Genomic DNA, 22065 nt, shown 5'->3' on the forward strand with positions numbered 1-22065 from the left:
TGTGAACTGCAGATTGTTAAGTTCACTTGTTTAATCATAGGAAGCTAACTAGAGGCCCTCCATCCTTGTTTTTTTTCTTATTATGGTCACCAAGCCCAAAGTGACACAAGTGACTCAATTACATAGAAAGTCCTCCAGCTATTTTTGCTGCCCTCCTTCCCTTGTCATCCCTTTGTTGCCCAACATAGGGAGATGGCTCATATAGATGTTCTGATATCTTATCAGCCCCACCCCATGAGCCTGCCCATGGGCTTGGTAGGACCTCCTGGAAGGTCAAGGTGGGTCTGTTAAAGTCTGCTCCCTACTCCATTTGTCAACCAATGGGATTCCATATTTTGTCCAGAGCTTCTTAGAGGGTGAAGGGCAAGGACTATCAACCAATGAGAGTCTGTATTTTTGGTCTGCTTCATCTGTATTGTCCAGATATCAAGCACTATAAAACTAGGGCCCTAGAGGAAGGGTCATCTCAGATCATGAGTATGATGAGGAAGAAGAATGTGGGTTTCTTACTGTTTTTGGTCTTTGTCCAGAAAAGGAGGTTTGCTGCCTGGTCTGGGAAGAATCACTTGAGCTCAGAGAACTTGAGCTAAAAGAACTGCCTATACTGAGTTTATTGATATTATTTGCTTTACCTATTTCTAATATGCTGATGAAAGTTTTATACAATATGTTGTTTGGGAAATATTTTGTAAATGATAAAGCATTGACATAGATGTGAGTTGCTATGACTGCTACTACTACTACTGCTGCTGTTGCTGCTGCTGCTGCTGCTACTACTACTACTACTAGCTAGTAGCTAGTATTTTTAATAGTAATCTAAGGTTCTCGAAGTGCTTTACAAATATTCTCTCATTTCATCCTAACAACATCCTTGGAATTCAGGTGCCACTATTATCCTTATTTTTTAGATGAGGAAACTGAGGTAGGTGGAGAATAAATGACTTAGGTAGGTGGAAATTAAGTGGAAGTTAAGTAAGTCCACCAGCCAGTAAGTGTCTTAGGTAGGATTTGGACTCCGGTCATCCTGATTTTATTATTATTAAGCTATTATTTTAACAAAAAAAAAGTCAAAGGGAAAAAAGCTTTCATAGTTCAATGATATATTTTGTCCTACAATGAAGGGATAATTAAACCTTTCCTAATGCAGATTTATTTTTATTTCCCTGAAATTTTATTGCCACTGGAGAACAGTGGCTGGGAGAAAGAGTGGAAGTAGACACTATTAAGAGTAAAAGTCTCTTTTAAGGATATATAAATCACTAATAGAGGTAACTACTAACTGTGCCATCCTTCCTTCTAGGAATACTTGAGAGTTGTGGGAAGGTGGTTGCGATATCTATTTAGAACATCAGTCAGGTAAAACTTTTAAAGGTTAACTGATACACAGTTACTGATACACTCCACACTTGGGGGATCCTGTATCAGCTAACATCAGTAAATCAAAGTTATAGACTCCTGCCAGTATTTCATCTAATTATTGCAAGGAATTGTGGGACACACACACACACACACACACACACACACACACACACACACACACACACACACTGGGGTAGCTAGTTGGTACAGGGGATGGAGTGCTATGCCTGAAGTCAGGAAGACTCATCTTCCTGATTTCAAATCTGGCCTCAGATGCTTACTTTCTGGATGACCTCAGGCAAGTCACCTAACTCTGCCTCAGTTCCGTCATCTGCAAAATGAGCTGGAGAAGGAAATGGCAAACCACTCCAGTATCTTTGCCAAGAAAACCCCAGATGTGGTCACAAAGAGTCAGACATGATTGAAATGACTGAACAACACAAAATGTACCATTTTACATATATAATGTATACTATATTACATACACCTTCTATGCTATATATAATGCACTATTGTGTATTATATACTCTACTATGTAAACTCTATATACTGTAACCTATGTACTCTATATTCTGCTACACACTATATATGCTATACTACGGGTGCTATATTAGATACACTATACACAGCACTGTTGTTGTTCTTGTTAAGTTGACTTCATAAGTGTCTGAGGTCAGATTTGAACTCTTGAAGATGATTCTTCCTGACTTCAGACCTAGCGCTCTATCCACTGGGCCTCCTAACTGCCCCATATATACTATATAAAGCACAGTATATGCAATATGTTTATACTACATATACACAGCACATATAGATATACTATACAATGCTACATGCATATATAGTCTGTATAAATAATGTGTATTTACAGGTATACTATATACACACTACATACACATATACACACACCCACAGTATCACATGTTGTTTGTATGGTGTATATATACAGATATGCTATATGCATATCTGTATATATACACACAGAGAATATCTATACAATATGTATATGTGTATACATATACCTATATTACTATATATGTATATGACATGTACTAGGCTATATAGTTTGTGTATACATATTTTTGTAGAGAATATTATGTACCATATCAATAATTTATATCTTCCAGAGCTTCTGTTTCTTGTAGTAATTCATTTGTATTAAATTTATATATATATACATATGTGTATCTGTTCAAGCATTTAAAGTTTTTGTGTGTTCCTCATTTTGATGAGCATGTCACATTTACATATCACTTTAAGGTTTGTGAAAGTGAATTCCAGCAGTTCTTTCATCGTATTTACAAGTCTTTTGGTGAAAGATTGTAAAGCTAATATTATTTGATTACTTTATATGGTGGCAGGTTACACTTTCGAGATGTTTATTAATCACTTCTAGAGAAACTTAAACTCAAAATTAGGATATACTTTCACCAGGCGTATTGTAGGACCTGTTTAAGTTGTGACTGCAGCAGTTCACTACCCTTCTTGTTATGTGTAGAATAATAATAGTCAACATTTATGTCATACTTACCATGTGCCAAGCATTGTGCTAAACACTTTACAAATATTTTCTTTCTATTGTCACAATAAAATGCAGTCCGCATTTTATAGTTGGGGAAACTGAAGCAGACAGAGGACGTAACTTGCCCAGGGTCATACAACTGGCATAAGAGGCTGGATTTGAACTCGGATCTTCCTGACTCCAGAAGTCATATTCTACTCACTGCACCTTCTACCTATCCATATTAAGGATATGGAGTTGAGTTTGCTTTTTTAAAAATTGTTGGTGGAATTGTTTATTTCTTAGCATTTTGTAACTGTAAATATTGTCCTTCCTTATTCTGAGGAATGTTGTAAAAATGTTAATATTGCTTGCTGTAGAATTTATACTCATAGATGCAGTGTGATGCATATCTGTATGCCTTTTCCCAATGAGATTTTTTAGGTACAGGAAATTTATTTCTCCTCTCCCCTGTGGAATATTGGTGAGAATTTCACATATAAAATGCTAACCAAATTAAGAGAAGAAAAGAAAAAGTGAGGTGGAGTAATGGAGAGAATGTTGGGCTTCAAGTCAGTGAGATCTTAAAGTTCAAATCCCACCTTAGACCTTAGCAGCTATGTGAGGCTGGGCAAGTCACTTCACCTCTTTCAGGCTCACTTTCTTTATCTCCAAAATGAGGAGGATGGTCCTGATAGCTTTTAATTTCCTTTCCTATTTACCTTTATAGGACCTTTGATTTCTTTTTTGAGAGAACAACCCAAGGCTGCTCCTAAATTAACTTTGCCAGATAACATCAGAGACACATCTCCCTGAAATTGTATATGCCCCTATCACTTGACATGTATCTTATAAGAATTCCTTCCTTTTTACTTTCATACCTAAAACCAGGCATGAAAGTCTCACTCTATTTTTCCAATGATAATCATATGAATTGCGTCCATCTGAATCAAATAGCTCTATAACACTTAGCATTGGAGAAAACCCTCCATATCCCCTTGTTGGCCAACCTTAAAAAAATCAGGGAACACTCAACTTTCCTATTCCCATTCCCCTCAACCAATTACTATGATCAAAGATCCCAAAGTATAGCTCTGGAAGTGGAGACAGTAGGAAACATCTGGCTTTCCACTGATCACTGTCTTAGAACTAACTCCCAGAAAAGGAGAGAATATTTCTAACGCAATTCAGAAATAGTTTTTTTTCCCCCATCCAATACAAAAAAAGAAGACTGGGAAGCCATCTTCAGAATGATCCCAATCAGTGTTAGAAGGCCTGCGGCATGCAGGAGTGTACTAGAGTCAGTTTGAACTGACTCAAACAGAGATGATTGTTAAATTTTGAGTGTAAGCATTTGCACTTCAGAAATAGGCAAATTTGTTTTGTTTTTTTTTTTAACTATTAGACTTAAGAAAATGATGGAGAAAATTTAATAATGCAGATTAAACTTAGTGTGACCAATGTACTTTTTTTCCCCAGAGAAAACTGGTTATTGAACACTTACTGGCACATGTTTAACAGCATTCAACTTCTGTCTGAAGTCCTCTTGAGACCTTGGTTCACTGGAGGGAATTTGTTTAATAAATCTTTTTTTGAACACAGGGTAAGTCTTGTACATGGGCCTTTTATTTTTTCCTTTAGTGCAGATGCTGAGATGCTATATATTCACTCTTTTGAAAAGGCCACTAAATGTAGAAAGTCATGTAGAGTACTCAGCTACAAGTAAGTAACCCTACACCCTTCAGGTTGGTGAGATGTGCCTGGTTGGGTTATCAGAAATGTGTTTTATCTAAACTTCCTAGGAAGTCATTCTATTTTAACTCATTAGGTTTACAGTTAACTAATACATCTGTCAACAAGCATTTAGCACTAGAGAAGAGACTCCCACACCCTTAATGGTAGCCCTATAAAGACTAAGGGAAAAATATTTTGCTCTAGGAACCCAATTCCTCAGTAAGAGTGTTGTTATAAAGATCCCCACTTTATAAAAGTCTACATATACTGTAGCATTCACTAATGCTTGTTCAATGGAAAGAGATTCTTCCAAATTGAAAAAAAAAATCTGTTATAATCAATCTAATTTGCAATTTGCTAAAGTTATCTAATCAAGAATAAAGTAGATGTATATAGATTCTTTAAAGTGGACTGTCAGGGATAGAGGTTGCTTATAGTCTTTATGAGAATAAAAGGAGAACTTTTCAAATACATTTTCAATAATTCTACTTGGCGAGGATAGATTGTGTCAAGAAGTTTGGGCACTATGCAGGCAAGAGAAATAGTAGATATCTTAGTAACTACAGGTGGTGGATCGTAATCTGGAAAAAGATGTGGTGCTATGTGTTAAAGTCTGTTTACAGTGATTCAGTCTATTGATAAAAGGTCTAACTAAGGCCAGTTAATCAGAGATTGACCTGAGGAATGGAAGCAAATGCAGAATATCTGTAGGAGGAAAAGACAAACAAAATGCCAAATATAAAGTAGGATTTAAGGAGGCCATTGTTTTATGCTACTGATCTGACTCTATAAAGCAGGCTGTTGTAAGGTTACTTTGGAATTGCCTACTGATGCATCAACAGGCTACTGTTGCTGCATCAATAGACAATCCCAAGTATTACATCAATGCAGAGGGACAGTGACAGGCAGTTCAGTAACAATGTTCAATGGGCAGAAATGTGCTAAAATAAAGTGCTAGTATTACGACTCTCTGCCCAGTTTACTGTGCCTTCCACAATTTAGAGGAAGATTTCTGAGAATTTATATGACAAAAGCATATATTCTTATTGTACTTGAATACTCCCTCTTGTGCTTCTTCAGTCCTTTGAGAGATGAAATTGACAGCAAGAAATGTCAAGACTTTTTCCCAATCTTCTGCTTCTTGTGAAATTGGAATTTGTGAAAATATCCAAATGATGAAAGAGTAATGATTGGGAATTATTTTACCTTCATGTAGATTTTGTGATTTGTATTAGAGGAGCAGCATCCCTGTCTTCCACGTGGCTGGACAATCTGTAGTACACGTACACAAATGCAATTGCTTCTATCTCTGGCTGCCTTTTTGTTCATTCAGAGGTGAAAATTTACAAGGACAGAATGTTGCATACACAGTGAAGCATGGTCACTCAATTTTTTTGCATTTTATTGTTTGTGCTTAACTGTCTGTCTACCTTTGTCACAAGGGAGGATTCAATTTAAGAAGAGAGAGGGACCCTAGCTGGGAAGGACTTTGGTGTAAAAACTATCCACACAACTGTTTGTTTGGGTTTTTTGTTTGTTTTTGTTTTTAAGGAAACAGTGAATGCAAAGAGTTAGCCTGATTTCATCAAAGAATAAACATTTATATAGCATTAAATATGTGCCAGGCACTGTAATAAGCCCTTTTAATGTTTAAAAAAAATACCTTTTGACTCTCACATCAATCTTGCAAGATAAGTACTATTATTATCCCCATTTCATGGTTAAGGAAACTTAGGTAAACAGAGGTTAAATGACTTGTCCAGGATCTCACAACTAGTGTCTGAGTCAGGACTTCTTGACTGCAGGTCTAGCCTTCTATTCACTGTACCACTAGCTGCCTAATTAAGAATAGTTCATTCCAAATTTATCTCATTTCCTGTTTTTTTTTTTAAATAGAATTACTAAACTGATAAATAAGGGGAATGCCATAGATAAGAATTTACCTAACTTTAGGAAATCCCTTGACTAACTTTTCTGTTCTATTCTTATGGAAAAGAGAGAATGAGATGGATTAGATGATTGTATAGTTAGTGGGAACTTTGTTGGATGACTGGACCCAAAGGGTAGACAGGCTGAAGTTAACGTGGAGGGGATCACAGAATTTCAGTTAGACAAAACCTTCATTGGCCATCTAGTCCAATCCACACCTGCCCACTACAACATACCTTCAGGAGAACGCTGCAAAAAAGCACACTTAATGCTCCATCTTGCCCTGGTGCTGAACTCGGAGCTCCCGGGTTCCTCCTCCTTCAGCAGGAGCCAGCCACTCCCAGCTCCCACCTGGATCTGTGCACAGGCAGCTCTCCACTCCATCTTGTCCTCCTGTTCTTCCACTCACCTCTCAAGGTTGGCACATTGGCAGTTTTCACTTCTGGTCCAGGGCTTCATTCCAAGCTCAAGTTGCTCCGGTCTGGATTCTGAATACAATATACTCTCAGGGCCTTCATTCCTCCAGCACAATCAGGAGCTGGGCTAATCCGCCTGAGCCCTAGCTCTGGCCATCCCTACCTCCCGGGGTTCCACAGAGCCATAGCCAGCAAAACTGGGAAACAACAGACAATTATACCAGTTCTACAAAACCTCATATTTTCCTTTTAATTTATGCAGATCCCATCCTCATTGCCATAATGTATCAGTAAGTACCCCGACATACAGAGTGGGGCCTACTATCATAGGTTCTTAGATCTGCATTTATAAAAGGAAAGGCAACCTTTGAGGGGTTAACAATCTCCTTTAATCAAGCACATATATCATTTACCTAGTTGAAAAAGTCAGCACCCTGAACTTCAAAGAAAATACAGAGAAATCAAAAGTCATCAGACAGAGTTTCCAAACTGTCTTACATAAGCAATAAATATATCATAAATCAACAGACAGGTCCAACCATCTGACCATAGTTACCAGAGAGGTAAGCACCAACATCTGGGTTTTCAAAGCCTGGGGGCTACTCAGCAACTTCCCAGAGTCTCATCTGGCACACAAACTTTCTTCTAAAAACTAAGCCCCAAAGTAAAACCTCACCTTCAGAGCATTTGTACTTTTTTTAGAGCCAGAGGGCATCACATTCCTTAAGAATCAGTCCCTTCATTAGCAAAAGATGTGAGCCTTCCTACAAATCTTCCCAGGCTCATCAATGGGTGGGAAATACCCTCCTCAATCACATTATTCAATCAGAGGAATTTTTTAGTAAAAAAACCCAAAACAACAAAAGATCCTACTTTGCTTGCCCTTACAAACATCCCCTCAACTTCCAATTCTTTGTCACCAGAAAAGAGGCAAAATAAATATTTGGGCATCATTCCAAATTGCTCTGCATAATGGTTGAATCAGTTCACAACTTCACCAATAGTGCATTAGTGTCTCAGTTTTCCCACATTCCTTCCAACATTTGTCATTTTTCTTTTCTGTCTTATTTATCAGTTGAATAGTTGTGAGGTAATACCTCAGTACCTCAGAATCATTTTAATTTGCATGTCTCCAATCAATAGTGATGTAGAGCGTTTTCTAATATGACTGTTGATAGCTTTGATTACTTCATCTGATAATTGATGTCATATTTTTTGAGCATTTGTCATTTGGGAAATGGCTCTTTTTTTTTTTAATAAATTTGACTCATTTCTCTATATATTTGAGAAATGAGGCCTTTATTAGAGAAATTTATTTCAAAATTTTTTTCACAGTTATGAGTGCTAACTGTATTTGCTTCCTTCTCATTTTGCCCCTTGTTTATTCAATTCTCTCTCTCCCTTTACTTTGTCCATTCTCAAAAAGTTTTACTTCTGACTCCCTTTATCTACGCTCTCTTCTATAAGTATCCCTCCTTTCTCTTATCTCTTTCTCCTTCTACTTTTCAGTGGAGTAAGGTAGTTTCTTCTTTCTAATTGAATGTGTATATTTTGCCCTCTTTGAGCCAATTCTGATGAGAATAAAGTTTGAGCATTCTCTGCTCCTCCCCTAGCTTACCCATCTGCTGTAAAAGGTCTTTCTTGCATCTTTTACATGAGATAATTTACCCCATTCTGTGTCACCCTTTTCCTTTCCCCTGGTGCATTCCTCTTTCTCACTCCTCAATTTAATTTAATTTTTTAGATATCATCCATCAACTCATACCAGTGCCCTCTGTCTGTATAGTCTTCTTCTAACTGCCCTAACAAGGAGAAATTTCTCACAAGTTACAAGAATCATCTTCCCATGTAGGAATGAAAATCTTTTTAATCTGAAGTCCCTCATCATTTCCCTTTTCTGTTTATCTTTTTAAGCTTCTTTTGAGTCATATTTAAAAGTCAAATTTTCTATTTAACTCTGGTCTTTTCATCAAAAATGCTTGAAAGCTCTGTACTTCATTGAGTGTCCATTTTTTTTTCTCCTGAAGGATTTTACTCAGTTTTTTGGGGTAGATGATTCTTAGTTGTAATCCTAGTTCCTTAACTCTCTGGAATATCATATACCAAGCCCTCCGATCCTTTAATGCAGAAGCTGCTAAATCTTGTGTTGTCCTGTGTCTCCATGATATCTAACTTGCTTTTTTTCTGGATGCTTTCAATATTTTCTCCTTGACCTGGGAGCTTTGGAATTTGGCTATGATATTCTGGGAATTTTCATTTTGGGATCTCTTTCAGGAGGTGATCAATGAATTCATTCAATTTCTATTTTGCCCTCCAGTTTTAGAAAATAGGGGCAGTTTTCCTTGATAATTTCTTGAAAGATCATTGATCATGAATTTCAGGAAGTCCAATAATTTTTAAATTATCACTCCTGGATCTATTTTCCAGGTAAGTTGATTGTCCAATGAGATATTTCATATTGTCTTCTATTTTTTCATTCTTTTGGTTTGATTTGATTGTTTCTTGATGTCTCATGGAGTCATTAACTTCTATTTGCTCAATTCTACTTTTTAAGGAATTGTTTTCTTCAGTGGTGTTTTGTATTTCCTTTTCTATTTGACCAATTCTTCATTTTAAGGAGTTATTTCCTTCAGTGGATTTTGGTGCCTCTTTTTACATTTGGCCAGTTCTTCTTTTCAAGGCATTCTTCTCCTCATTGGATTTTTTAAAAACCTTTTTTTTTCTTTTTTTTTTTTTTACCAAGCTGTTGACTGTTTCCACGATTTTCTTGCATCATTCTCATTTCTCTTTCCAATTTTTCCTCTATCCCTCTTACTTTATTTTCAAAATCCTTTTTGAGCTCTTCCACAGCTGGAGACCAATTCCTATTTTTCTTTGAAGTTTTGGATGTAGGAGTTTTAATTTTGCTGTCTTCTCCTGCACATGTGTTTTGATCTTCCTTGTCACCATAGTAACTTTCTATAGTCAGATTTTTTTTTCTGTTGTTTGCTCATTTATCAGCCTATTTCTTAACTTTTAACTCTTTGCTAAAGTAGGTCTATACTTTCAGGGTGGATGATGCACTGTCCCAAACTTCATAGGTTTTATGCAGTTTGTTTTCAAAGATACTTCTAGGGACCTATAAGTTTTCAACTCTTCCCAGGTAGGATGCTCTAAGGAGAGGTGTGTTTATTACTCGCTGGCCTGTACTCTGGTCTGTGAGTAGTCATAAGCACCCTTTTATACCCTAGAATATGATGAAGGTTCCTGTCTTCACTGCAGTCACAAGATCTGGTATACTAGTGTTCCTCTTTGCCCTGGGACTGCCTCACAGGACTGTGACTTGGATCTGGGGGAAGGACAATAGCAGCTTGGGACAGTAGTGGAGATCAAGAAACACTGCCTATAGAAGGTGTCTCTTGAGAAGAGTTTTGAAGGAAACAAGGAATTCAGATGGAAGGAAGTGGGAATATTCTAGGCATGGAAGACAGCCAGTGCAAGGCAGAGGAAGTTGGATAGTCATGCATGAGGAACAGCAAGGTCAATCTGACTGATCTGCAGAGTGCAGCAAGGGAAGTAATGCATAATACTGTGAAAAAGGTAGATTGTTGTGTGGTTTCAATGGGTTCTAGAAACCAAACAAAGGGATTTATGTTTGATCCTACTCACCCCAGAGTTTATTGAATAGAGAGCAGCATGGTCAGTCTTGTCCTTCAGGGAAATTATTTTGGCATCTGAGTAGAAGATGTATCAGAGATGGGAGAGACTTGGGTAGGAAGCTCATTTAGAATAGCCTGAATTAGGGTGGTAGCCAGATGAACAGAGGGAAAGATAAAGATATAGAAGGTATGAGGAAGATAAAAGTGACAAGATTTGGCAAAAGGAGGAGTAATGGAGGGCTAGGAAGTTAGGAGTCAAGAATAATGCCAGGGTTGTGTATTTGGATGATGTACAACTGAAAGAATGATGGTGCCCTTGACTGAAAGTTTGGAAGGGAGGGAAGTGTTGGGGAGAAGATAATGAGCTTGGTTTTGGACATGTTTAGTTTGGATATATGAATGCCAAATGAAGAATGAATGGATATGCATTATAGATTTACTGACCCTAAATGAATAGATATTTATTTATATGAATAGATGATATCCAGTTAGAAATGTACAATATGGAGGGGCAGAGCCAAGATGGCAGAGTAGAAAGACACACATATGGAGGCTGCCCCCACACAGCCCATAAAACACCTGTAGAGAGGGACTCTCAACAAATTTTGGAGCAGCAGAAGAAGAGAACAACAGAGTGGAGGAGATTGCCAGACCAGGGTGACCTGAAAGACCCACAGGAAACGTCAGTTGCACCAGACATGGAACAGAGCTCAGAGCGTGGAGCCCAGCCCAGCCTTGGCTGCCCCCACTTGGCTTATGAACAGCCCTTCGGGGTGGAATCTCCAGTTGTGGAATCCCCAGTCCCAGCAGCAGAGGGTCTGCAGATCCCTTAACCCACAGGGGCCAAAGGTCAGTGACAGGGTTTATTCAGCTGGCCAGGAAGGGAGAAGGGCCTTCACATTGGGCAGGTGGCAGGAGTTCTCAGGGCAGCCCCTACAGCAGCCTGAGACCATAGCTGGATTGTAAAAACCCCTGGGGGCACTGAAGAGGTGAGTCTTGCCTCAGCCCTGTGTAGACACTCTGAGGCAGCTGGTCTTTGTCTCGCACTGAATAGAGGCCTTGCCCCCACAGCTTGACTGAATCCCACCCCCACCCCCAGTGCTAACTTGGCTGAACTGGAGGTCAGGTGCCTGTGGAGAGGAAATGCTGCTAAGACTCTGGGCACAAAAATCCTTTCCTGCACCCAGACCAGCACACACTTGATTGTGCCACCTTGAAGGAATTGATATCTTACAGGTCTCCAGAGTACACCCTACTCTTGACAAAAGACCCAAAAGTCAAGTAACTGGTTGGGAAAATGCCCAAAAAAGGGAAAAAAATAGGACTATAGAAGGTTACTTTCTTGCTGAACAGATACCTCCTCCCATCCTTTTGGATGAGGGAGAACAATGCTTACCATCAGGGAAAGACATAAAAGTCAAGGCTTCTGTATCCCAGCCCACTCAATGGGCTCAGGCCATGGAAGAGCTCAAAAAGGATTTTGAAAATCAAGTTAGAGAGGTGGAGGAAAAACTGGGAAGAGAAATGAGAGAGATGCAAGAAAAACATGAAAAGTGGGTCAACACCTAGCTAAAGAAGACCCAAAAAATGCTGAAGAAAATAACACCTTTAAAAATAGGCTAACTCAATTGGCAAAAGAGGTTCAAAAAGCCAACGAGGAGAAGAATGCTTTAAAATGTAGAATTAGCTAAATGGAAAAGGAGGTTCAAAAGCTCACTGAAGAAAATAGTTCTTTAAAAATTAGAATGGAACAGATGGAGGCTAATGACTTTATGAGGAACCAAGAAATCACAAAATAAAGCCAAGAAAATGAAAAAATGGAAGATAATGTGAAATATCTCATTGGAAAAACAACTGACCTGGAAAATAGATCCAGGAGAGACAATTTAAAAATTATGGGCCTACCTGAAAGCCATGATCAAAAAAAGAGCCTAGACATGATCTTTCATGAAATTATCAAGGAAAACTGCTCTGAGATTCTAGAACCAGATGGCAAAATAAGTATTAAAAGAATCCACCGATCCACTCCTGAAAGAGAAACTCCAAAAAGAGAAACTCCTAGGAACATTGTGGCCAAATTCTAGAGTTCCCAGGTCAAGGAGAAAATATTGCAAGCAGCTAGAAAGAAACAATTCAAGTATTGTGGAAATACAATCAGGATAACACAAGATCTAGCAGCTTCTGCATTAAGGGATCGAAGGGCGTGGAATATGATATTCCAGAAGTCAAAGGAACTAGGACTAGAAACAAGAATCACCTACCCAGCAAAACTGAGTATAATACTTCAGGGGAAAAAATGTCTATTCAATGAAATAGAGGACTTTCAAACATTCTTGATGAAAAGACCAGAGCTGAAAAGAAAATTTGACCTTCAAACACAAGAATGAAGAGAAGCATGAAAAGGTAAACAGCAAAGAGAAATTATAAGGGACTTACTAAGTTTGAACTGCCTATGTTCCTACATGGAAAGACAATATTTGTAACTCTCGAAACTTTTTTCAGTATCTGGGTAGTTGGTGGGATTACACACACAACACACACACACACACACACACACACACACACACACATACAGAGAGCACAAGGTGAATTGAATAGGATGGGATCATATCTTAAAAAAATGAAATTAAGCAGTGAGAGAAATATATTAGGAGGAGAAAGGGAGAAATGGAATGGGGCAGGTTATCTCTCATAAAAGAGGCAAATAAAAGACTTTTCAGTGGAGGGAAAAAGAGGGGAGGTGAGAGAAAAAAACATGAAACTTACTCTCATCACATTCGACTAAAAGAAGGAATAAAATGCACACTCATTTTGTTATGAAAACCTATCTTACAATACAAGAAAGTGGGGGAGAATGGGATAAGCAGGGTGGGGGGGGATGATGGAAGGGAGGGCAATGGGAGGAGGGATCAATTTGAAGTCAACACTCTTGGGGAGGGACAGGATCAAAAGAAAGAATAGAAGCAATGGGGGGCAGGATAGGGTGGAGGGAAATATAGTTAGTCATACACAACACAACTATTATGGAAGTCATTTGCAAAACTACACAGATATGGCTTATATTGAATTGCCTGCCTCCCCAAAGGGAATGGTTGGGGAGGGAGGGATGGGGAGAAGTTGGAACTCAAAGTTTTAGGAACAACTGTTGAGTATTGTTTTTGTAGCTAGGAAATAGAAATACAGATAATGGGGTATAGAAAGTTATCTGGCCCTACAGGACAAAAGAGAAGATGGGGATAAGGGAAGGGAGGGATGTTAGAAGTGAGGGCAGATTGGTGATAGGGGCAATTAGAATGCTTGGCGTTTTGGGGTGGAGGAGGGGAGAAATGGGGAGAAAATTTGGAACCCAAAATTTTGTGGAAATGAATGTTGAAAAGTTAAATAAATTAAAAAAAGAAAAGAAAACAGAAAAAAAAAAAGAAATGTACAATATGTAGTTGGAGATGCAAACTATAGCTCTCTCAATGAAGTCCAAGTAAACTCTCTGAAAGCATGAGCTATCTGACTTTTTAATTTGTATTCTTAGTGCCTGGAAATACTTGGCATGTTGATTACTTGATTAGCTTTTTTTGACTTCAATAACTATAGAAGCATATTGTATTTGGAGTCTGTTAAACACCCCCACTCTTTTTGGGGAAAACTGCTGTCTAAACATGTCTCCCTTATCTTGTCCTTGTGGAGGAGATTTTTCTAATCCAAGTATAAGATGTTACATCAGCCCTATTAAATTTCATCTCATTAGGTTCCACCCAATGTTTTAGTCTGACAAAACTTTTTGGATTCAGACTCACTCATCTGGTATGTTTACTGTCTTCCTCAGCTTTGTATTATTTGAAAATTCAATGAACATAATAAAGAAAATTAAGGCAAGCATAAATCCCTGGGATACTTCACTGTAGACCTCCTGCCAAAGTGACATTAAACTACTCTTTGAGAATGCTAGTTTATCCAAGTCCAAATAGGTTCAGTTTTTCTATTAGTCAGCCTGCACCTTTTCATCCTTTATACAAGAATATTAATGCAATGTTTTATAAAATGCCTCAACATAAAGTTGTGGGTCAACCAAAGGACAAAAGAGAGACACATGGTGTGTAGTTAACAGGCTGCGGCATGTTACCAATGAATAATTTTCCATTAGAAAAAGTCTAAACTGTGTACCACCAGAAAAAGAATCAGATGGGTCATGAAGCAACAAATAATGGATAATCACTTTCCATGAGTATCTACAGAATATCAAGGCAAGTGGAAGGCCTCTAGCAGGTGAAGGATTTATGAGATATATTCATATTTGTGAATATGTGGATGGGTTGGGATCTGCACTCCTTGAAAGTATAAACTTTATGCCATCGTAGGTCCCTTAAAGTGGCAAAGAAATATTTACCTTCTAAGACGAAAAATAAAAGAATTACTATAAAAAAACCAAGAACTTTAAAACCAATGAAATTGATAAATCACTAATAAATTTACTGCTAAAGAGGTGTGATACAACACAAATCACCAAAATTAGAAATAAAAAAAAGAGAGATCACAACAGAGGAAAAAAGAAAACCATTAAGAAATGTTGCACACAATGATGTGCTAATAAATTTGAGAACTTAGATCAAATGAATGACTATTTGTAAAGCTGTAAATTAACTTTTGGGACAAGAAATAAGTAACATACAAGGACTAATTCTAGAGGAGGAAATAAGACAATTCACCAATGAGTTCCCCTCCAGCTCAATGCAAGCTCAATTCAAGCTCAGTATGCTTTCAGACATGTGCGTACCCACAGATACACACACACACACACACACACACACACACACACAGAGTATAGCTAAGTATGCAGTAGAATTTTTCTGAACCTTTTCAGGTATAAAATAATTCCTTTACTTTATATGTAGTTTCTTATAAGGAAAGACCAAATGCCACCCAAATTTTTATAAGACCAGTAGAGAGAGGAATTGCTTTGAAATCTTGGGCAAGTCACTTAAGATCTTATGCCTTAGTTTCTTCATCTGTCAAATGAAGGAGTTGGATTATTTAGCCTTTAAAATTCCTTCTAATTCTAAATATATGACCCTGTGAATGAAATTGTGAACTTTCCTGAAATATATGTTGAAATACAATTTGATAAACTAGTGGTATTGAATTTCATAATGCAACTTGGCTCCAAACAGTCCCTTGTTTATCATACACCATTCTTATTCACATACTCTGGTCCAGTCAAACTGGCCTTCTTGGCACTCCTCACACACAAACCACTGTCTCCCATGTTCATGCCACAATTTATCCAGCCATTCTCCAAAATGATGGGTATTCACTTTGCTTCCAGGTTTTTGCTACCAAAAAGAATATATTATGGTACATATGTAGCCTTTCTTTGTTCCTGTCTTTGACTTCTTTGGGATATTAGTAGTGAGACTACTTGATCAAAAGGTATAAACAATTAAGTGTCTTTTATCATATAATTCCTAATTATTTTCCAGAATGTTGAATTAAGAAGTCACAGTTCCGTCAGTATTGTATTAGCATGGCTCTTTCCCTATAGCTACTCCATCACTGAATATTTCTGGCTTTTGCAATCTCTGCAAGCTTGATAGGCAAAGATAATTGTTTAATTTGTATTTTTCCTATTAATAATTTGAAGCAAACTTCATGTGACTTGTTCATAGTTTATAGTTCTTTTGAAAACTAGAATTTTTTCATCTACACTTTGATTCACTTCCCTGTTGAGGAACAGTTTTTAGCCTTATTTGTGTCAATTCTTTAACTGTCGTGGATTTTTTTTTAACACAAGAGAAAATGGTCTGTTTCATTCTGTAATTCAGTTCCATAGTTCTTTCTCTGGATGTGGAAGGCATTTTTCCTCAAGAGTTTATTGAGAATTTTTTTGGTCCTTGCATTGCTGTAAAGGGCTAAGCCTACCAGAAGAATTCCTCACACACTGTGGTTTCTGCTGTGCAAAAAAGTTCTCCTGATTCTGCTCCTTTCACTCAGCATCAGTTCATATAAGTCCTTCCAGCCCTCTCTGAAGTCTTCCTGTTCATCATTTCTTATAGCAGAATAGTATTCCACTATTTTCATATACCACAACTTGTTCAGCCTTTCCCCAGTTGATGGGCATCCCCTTGATTTCCAGTTCTTGGCCACCACAAAGAGAGCTGCTATACATATTTTTGTACATGTAGGACCCTTTCCCATTTTTATGATCTCTTTGGGACACAGTTCTAGAAGCGATACTGCTGGGTCAAAGGCTATGCACATTTTGTAGCCGTTTGGGCATAGTTCCAAATTGCTCTTCAGAATGGTTGGATCAGCTCACAGCTCCACCTACAATGAATTAGTGTTCCAACTCTCCCACATCTTCTCCAACATTTATCATTTTCCTGTTTTGTCATGTTAGCCAATCTGCTGATAGGTGTGATGTGAAACCTCAGAGTTATTTTAATTTGCATCTCTCTAATTAGTAGTGATTTGGAGCATTTTTTTCATATGACTATAGATAGCTTTAATTTCTTCTTCTGAAAACAGCCTGTTCATATCCTTTGACCTTTTATCAGTTGGGGAATCAGGGATTCTTGATACAAAGATTTTTCCTATTTGTCAGTTTCTCATTTTATGTCAGTGTCAATGAAGTGATGACTACATTTCATGTTTAGTTTTAGAAACTTGTCTGTTATGTATACATATATGTACTATACACACACATACATATGTGTGTGCATATATAAAATGCATTTATGTATATAGACACATATATAAATGTACTATAGATATGTGTATATGCTTTATACATATGTAGTATATACATGTATATACTTTATGCATGTGTATATACATAGATATAAATAATATGATATCATTAATATATACATGCACACATATATAATATGTATACACACATTATATATATATATAGATGTATGTGTATGTGTATACACACATGTATATATACACAGAGAGAGAGAGAGACAGAGAGAGAGAGAGAGGCAGAGAGAGGCAGAGAATCTGGGACCAGTTGTCTGGTAGTTTAGGTTCCATAATGAAGTGCAATGAGACAAATTCACCAATTACCAAAAGGAGTTTTGCTACCAATAACAAAGGATACTAAACAAATATATTGATCAAGGACAAAATCTCCTGGCTTCTAAGTGACACATCATGCTACACCAGTTAACCCTTAGAGTGAAGCTGAAGTACTTTAGATTGTTTTGTATTCATGACCAAGAAATTATATCAATAGGCAACCTGAGCCTTTAGTTCCCTGAGCTAATCAATTTTCAAAGGTGTACCTTTTAAAGCAAGCCTAGCCTAATGTGTATGAAGGCAGGGGATTAGGATATTATTCCTGTCCCATAAGGATATATATCAGAATTTTTAAATCTACAAATGACAACTTTTCTTTTAGTGAATAAATTGACATGGTTTCATAGAAATATATCAAGGGAAAGGTGCAAATCCTTAGAGCAAAAACTATTGTCTTTTCTACAAAAGAATCTGCTGTCCTCCTTAGAAGTGCTAATTAGTTAGAGATAAAGAAAAGTTAGGAATTTAGTCTCTACAGAATACTTATTATGCCTACCCAAGCAACTACCTGGATGTTGGTAGAAACTCAAATGAAAACAAAGACCTGAGGAGCATCTTGTCTCATCTCCAGTCCTCCTGAGACCTCTACTGGTCAAAAAAAATATCTAATATCCTTCTATAAACCTTGTTAGACTACAGAAGTTCTGTATGTATGACCTGTTTCTTTTCTCCCTGAGTATGGTGGTTAATTTAGCACAAAGCAATTGCCCCAAAATGTGGAAAGTGACATATATGTGGGAAAGTATGATGAAGTTTCTATATCTCCTACAGAGACTTCCAAAATAAACTTGATTCAATTGTCAACACATTGATTCTTATTGCACATGCATTAGAACTACTATCCCAAGTCCCAGTTGCACAGCTTAGGTAGGTCTCTAGAGCATGGCTACCATGTGACCTTTAAGGGTATCCCCGTAGGGGTTAATGGTTGCTTTTTAAATGCTTTATGATCAGCCTTTATGATTATTGGTTGATATCAGTCAGCCAGACTTAATTAACTTTTAGATAAGCTAATGTACCAAGATGGTAATGTAGGAGTAGCTCTTACAAAATATCTGCCCTCCAGCCCCCAGCCAGGCTTGTGACAATATCCCATTAGCACATAGAGAAATACATATATCCTCACAGTTACATTGTATCAAGTCTATTAAAACTGCATTTGATTTTGTTTGCCCTCAAAGATTTCTTCTCTTGTACTAATTTTTCTACCAAAGAAAATTCTTTCTACCAATTGAGTGAGAAAAAAGTTTTAACAGAGTCCAAAAGTTAGAAACTCCACAGTCTAGGGCCTTAATAAATCCTTAATAAAAGTATATGTTGTGTAAAATTTGGACTCAGTCAAAAAGCCGCACCCAAGGACTTAGAAGCCCACATGTGGGCCACAGGTTCCCCACCCCTGTTCTAGGCTATTAAAATGTATTGAATTTAATGAAACAAAGCAAACTTTGGTGAAATACAATCTTTCCCGTTCAATGGTTTATCTTTTAAGAAAAGGGTTTTTTTTTTTTTCTCTTGTAGCAGCTACGGATATTCCTTGATTCACCAGCACCAGTTGAAATAGTACTGAAACAAGTTATGGACTTCATACCATTTTTTCCTCCTAATTCAAGTTGTTGTTCCTCATTCCACTGAAAATGAAACACTGAATTCAATGTTTTTGACCTTACTCTGTCTTGAAATAGCTTATTCTTTTAAAAAATGTGTTTTTCTTTAAAACTGATCTATTTGCTTTGGAGTTTTTGCATAAAGAACTTTTGAATGCTTATGTTTGCCTTGTGTGGCTTTCTCTGTAATGACCATAGTCAGCCCAACAGAGTTGGATCCTAAGTAAGCAGTGTTGAACTTGGGGATTAAAGCCACAGTCCCTTCGTGAAACAACATTGCAAGGCAATGAAATGAAATGTTTCATTTCAGTACATTATATAAGGGATCTTCTTGAAAGCTTTCCAACATTGTTTTAAAAACCTGTCCTTTGCTATCTAGTGTCAGACTTATAGTATTTTGACCTCAGTGTAAATGAATGAGAGCTCAGTATCTTGCTTTCCTTCGAAGATAGGCAAAAGCTTTACAATCAGAGAATGCTTCCTTACAAGTGAAAACAATTGCGAAGAAAGCTAGACTATTTGCTGTCATTCAGGGAACTTATTTGACATTCTGGAGCCTCACTATTATCTACAATGTATCAGCCCTATGAAGGTTGCATTTGATTTTGTTTACCCCAAAAGGGGTTTTCTCTTTCACTAAATGTTCTACCAAAAAAAAAAATCATTTCTGTCAATTGAGGGCAAGGGAAAAGTCTTACCAAAGAACACATTCTTGAAATAGATAAGCTTGTTGTGTTCATCCTTCATTGCTGAAGAAGACCATGCCATCAGAGAAATGATGACATGACTTGCACTTGACTTTGTTTTGAGTGAGGGAGGGCTGTGCAGGTCACCAGCCTAACTTCTCCTCCAGAGCCATCTGAATTCAGTGACCAGATATTCATCAGGATGACTGGAGATGACCCAAAATGCACTGGGGCCAAGGTCTATGCAGGTGAGGTAACACCCTTCCTTGAATAGGCCTGTTTTAGAAGATGGGCATGGCCCCTTTAATGAGGCAAAGAAAGGAAAAACATCAGTCTGGGAGGGAAACAGCAACAGTTACTATTGATAGCACATTCAGATTGGAATAAAGTAATCTACATAAAACTCAATGATTCTTTTCAATTAGATTGAGGAACATGAGCTTTGAGGATATGACCACTGCTAGAAAGAAGGATGGAATGAAGCACTTCGTCTTTTTGGAGCTCCTTTTCAATATGTCCTGATTAGTCAATTTTGTGAAGCATGACTAGAAAGGGAAAACCTTTGTAATGAGATGACATTTAACGGTCAAGATTGTATTTTATCAAGACTGATTTTCTTTCCTTGGATTCAATATATTAAAGTAGATGTCCAGTGGTCCAGATTTTAGTATTTGGGGTCCATTTAAGAGTTTTCTTTTCCCTTTAATTGGAGAGAAGGAATTCTTCATGTAGAACATTGACTGAAAGAGAAGAAGCCCTTTCTTGGGCAAACAAGACATAATGGAACCATAATGGGCTTGATGCATTGATGCTAATAGTATGGATCAAGGAAGCCAAAGCTGGGGCATTTAAATTTTACTCCAGATGTCAAAATGCAGTTTTCAAGAACAATGCTGGAAATCTTTCATAAATCAAGTAATCTACTTGAATGAAGCAATTGCTTTAGTGCCTTGGCATATTTCCTGCCAGGGCAACTTTACTATAATTCCATGGTTCAGTATATATTACTTTTGATTCACCTCTATTCAATGTACTCTGGTCATTACAAAAAAGCAAGGAGATCTCTACATAGGAATTCATAATGCTGTATCAAATAGAACCACAGCAAATATATATATGTATATGTATACACACGCGATTTATTTACTTATTAAGAAACTACTTCTTAGAAGGAGAAGCACATTCAGACTTGAATAAAGTGTTCTTTTGGAATTCAGTATTTCATTTCAACTGGAATAAGGAACATCATCTCTTAAGATAAGATTCCTTCTACGAAGGCCAATGGTATGGGGCACTCCCTATTTTTTTGGAGTACGTTTTCAATTTGTCATGATTAATCAATGAATATCCAATGTTGATATAAGGTAAACCATTTGTGATGAGATGTCATTTAATTGGCAAGACTGTATTTCACCAAGACTTGTTTTCTTTCATTGACTTCAATACATTACAAAAGGCTTAGATTGTTCCAGTTTGGGGTATTTTGGCTTTGATTAAGACTTTTCTCTTTCCCTTAATTGGCAGAAAGGATTTCGTTGTGTAGAACATTTACTGAAACAGAACAACTCTTTACTGGTCAAAGAAACCCTAATGTAACCTTAAAGGACCTGATGAATTGATGACAATAGTGAGGTTCTAAGAAGTAAAAAAAAATGTTTTGAATGACAACAGCTTTTTTGTCTTTTGGTGGAATGGTTTCCTTTTATAAGAAAACTTCTTCCTGTAAAACTTCCTGAAAATCTCTGGTTTAAAGAAAAGCAAGACACTGAACTCTTTATTTACATTGAAGTTAGTGCCACATTGAGTTTTACCCTAGATGTCAAAATGCAGCCTTTAAGAACAATATTGGAAATCTTTCAAGAAGATTCCTATTTAATTAATTGGAATAAAACAATGGATCCAGTGCCTAGGAATATTCCTTGACAAAGGAAACTTTGCTATAATCCTTGTGATTTGCTACATATTGCTTGTGATTCTGTGCTCTTTCATGGACTGTGATCATTACAGAGAAAGCAAGTAGATCTTAGCATTGGGGTTTGATTCTTTAATCAATGAAATAATAGCAAATCTATCTAGTTTTAATGAAGACTTATTTCCTAAGAATGATATGCTCATTCACACTGGAGT

This window comes from Notamacropus eugenii, chromosome 5, assembly GCF_028372415.1.
Source record: "Notamacropus eugenii isolate mMacEug1 chromosome 5, mMacEug1.pri_v2, whole genome shotgun sequence".
NCBI lineage: Eukaryota > Metazoa > Chordata > Mammalia > Diprotodontia > Macropodidae > Notamacropus > Notamacropus eugenii.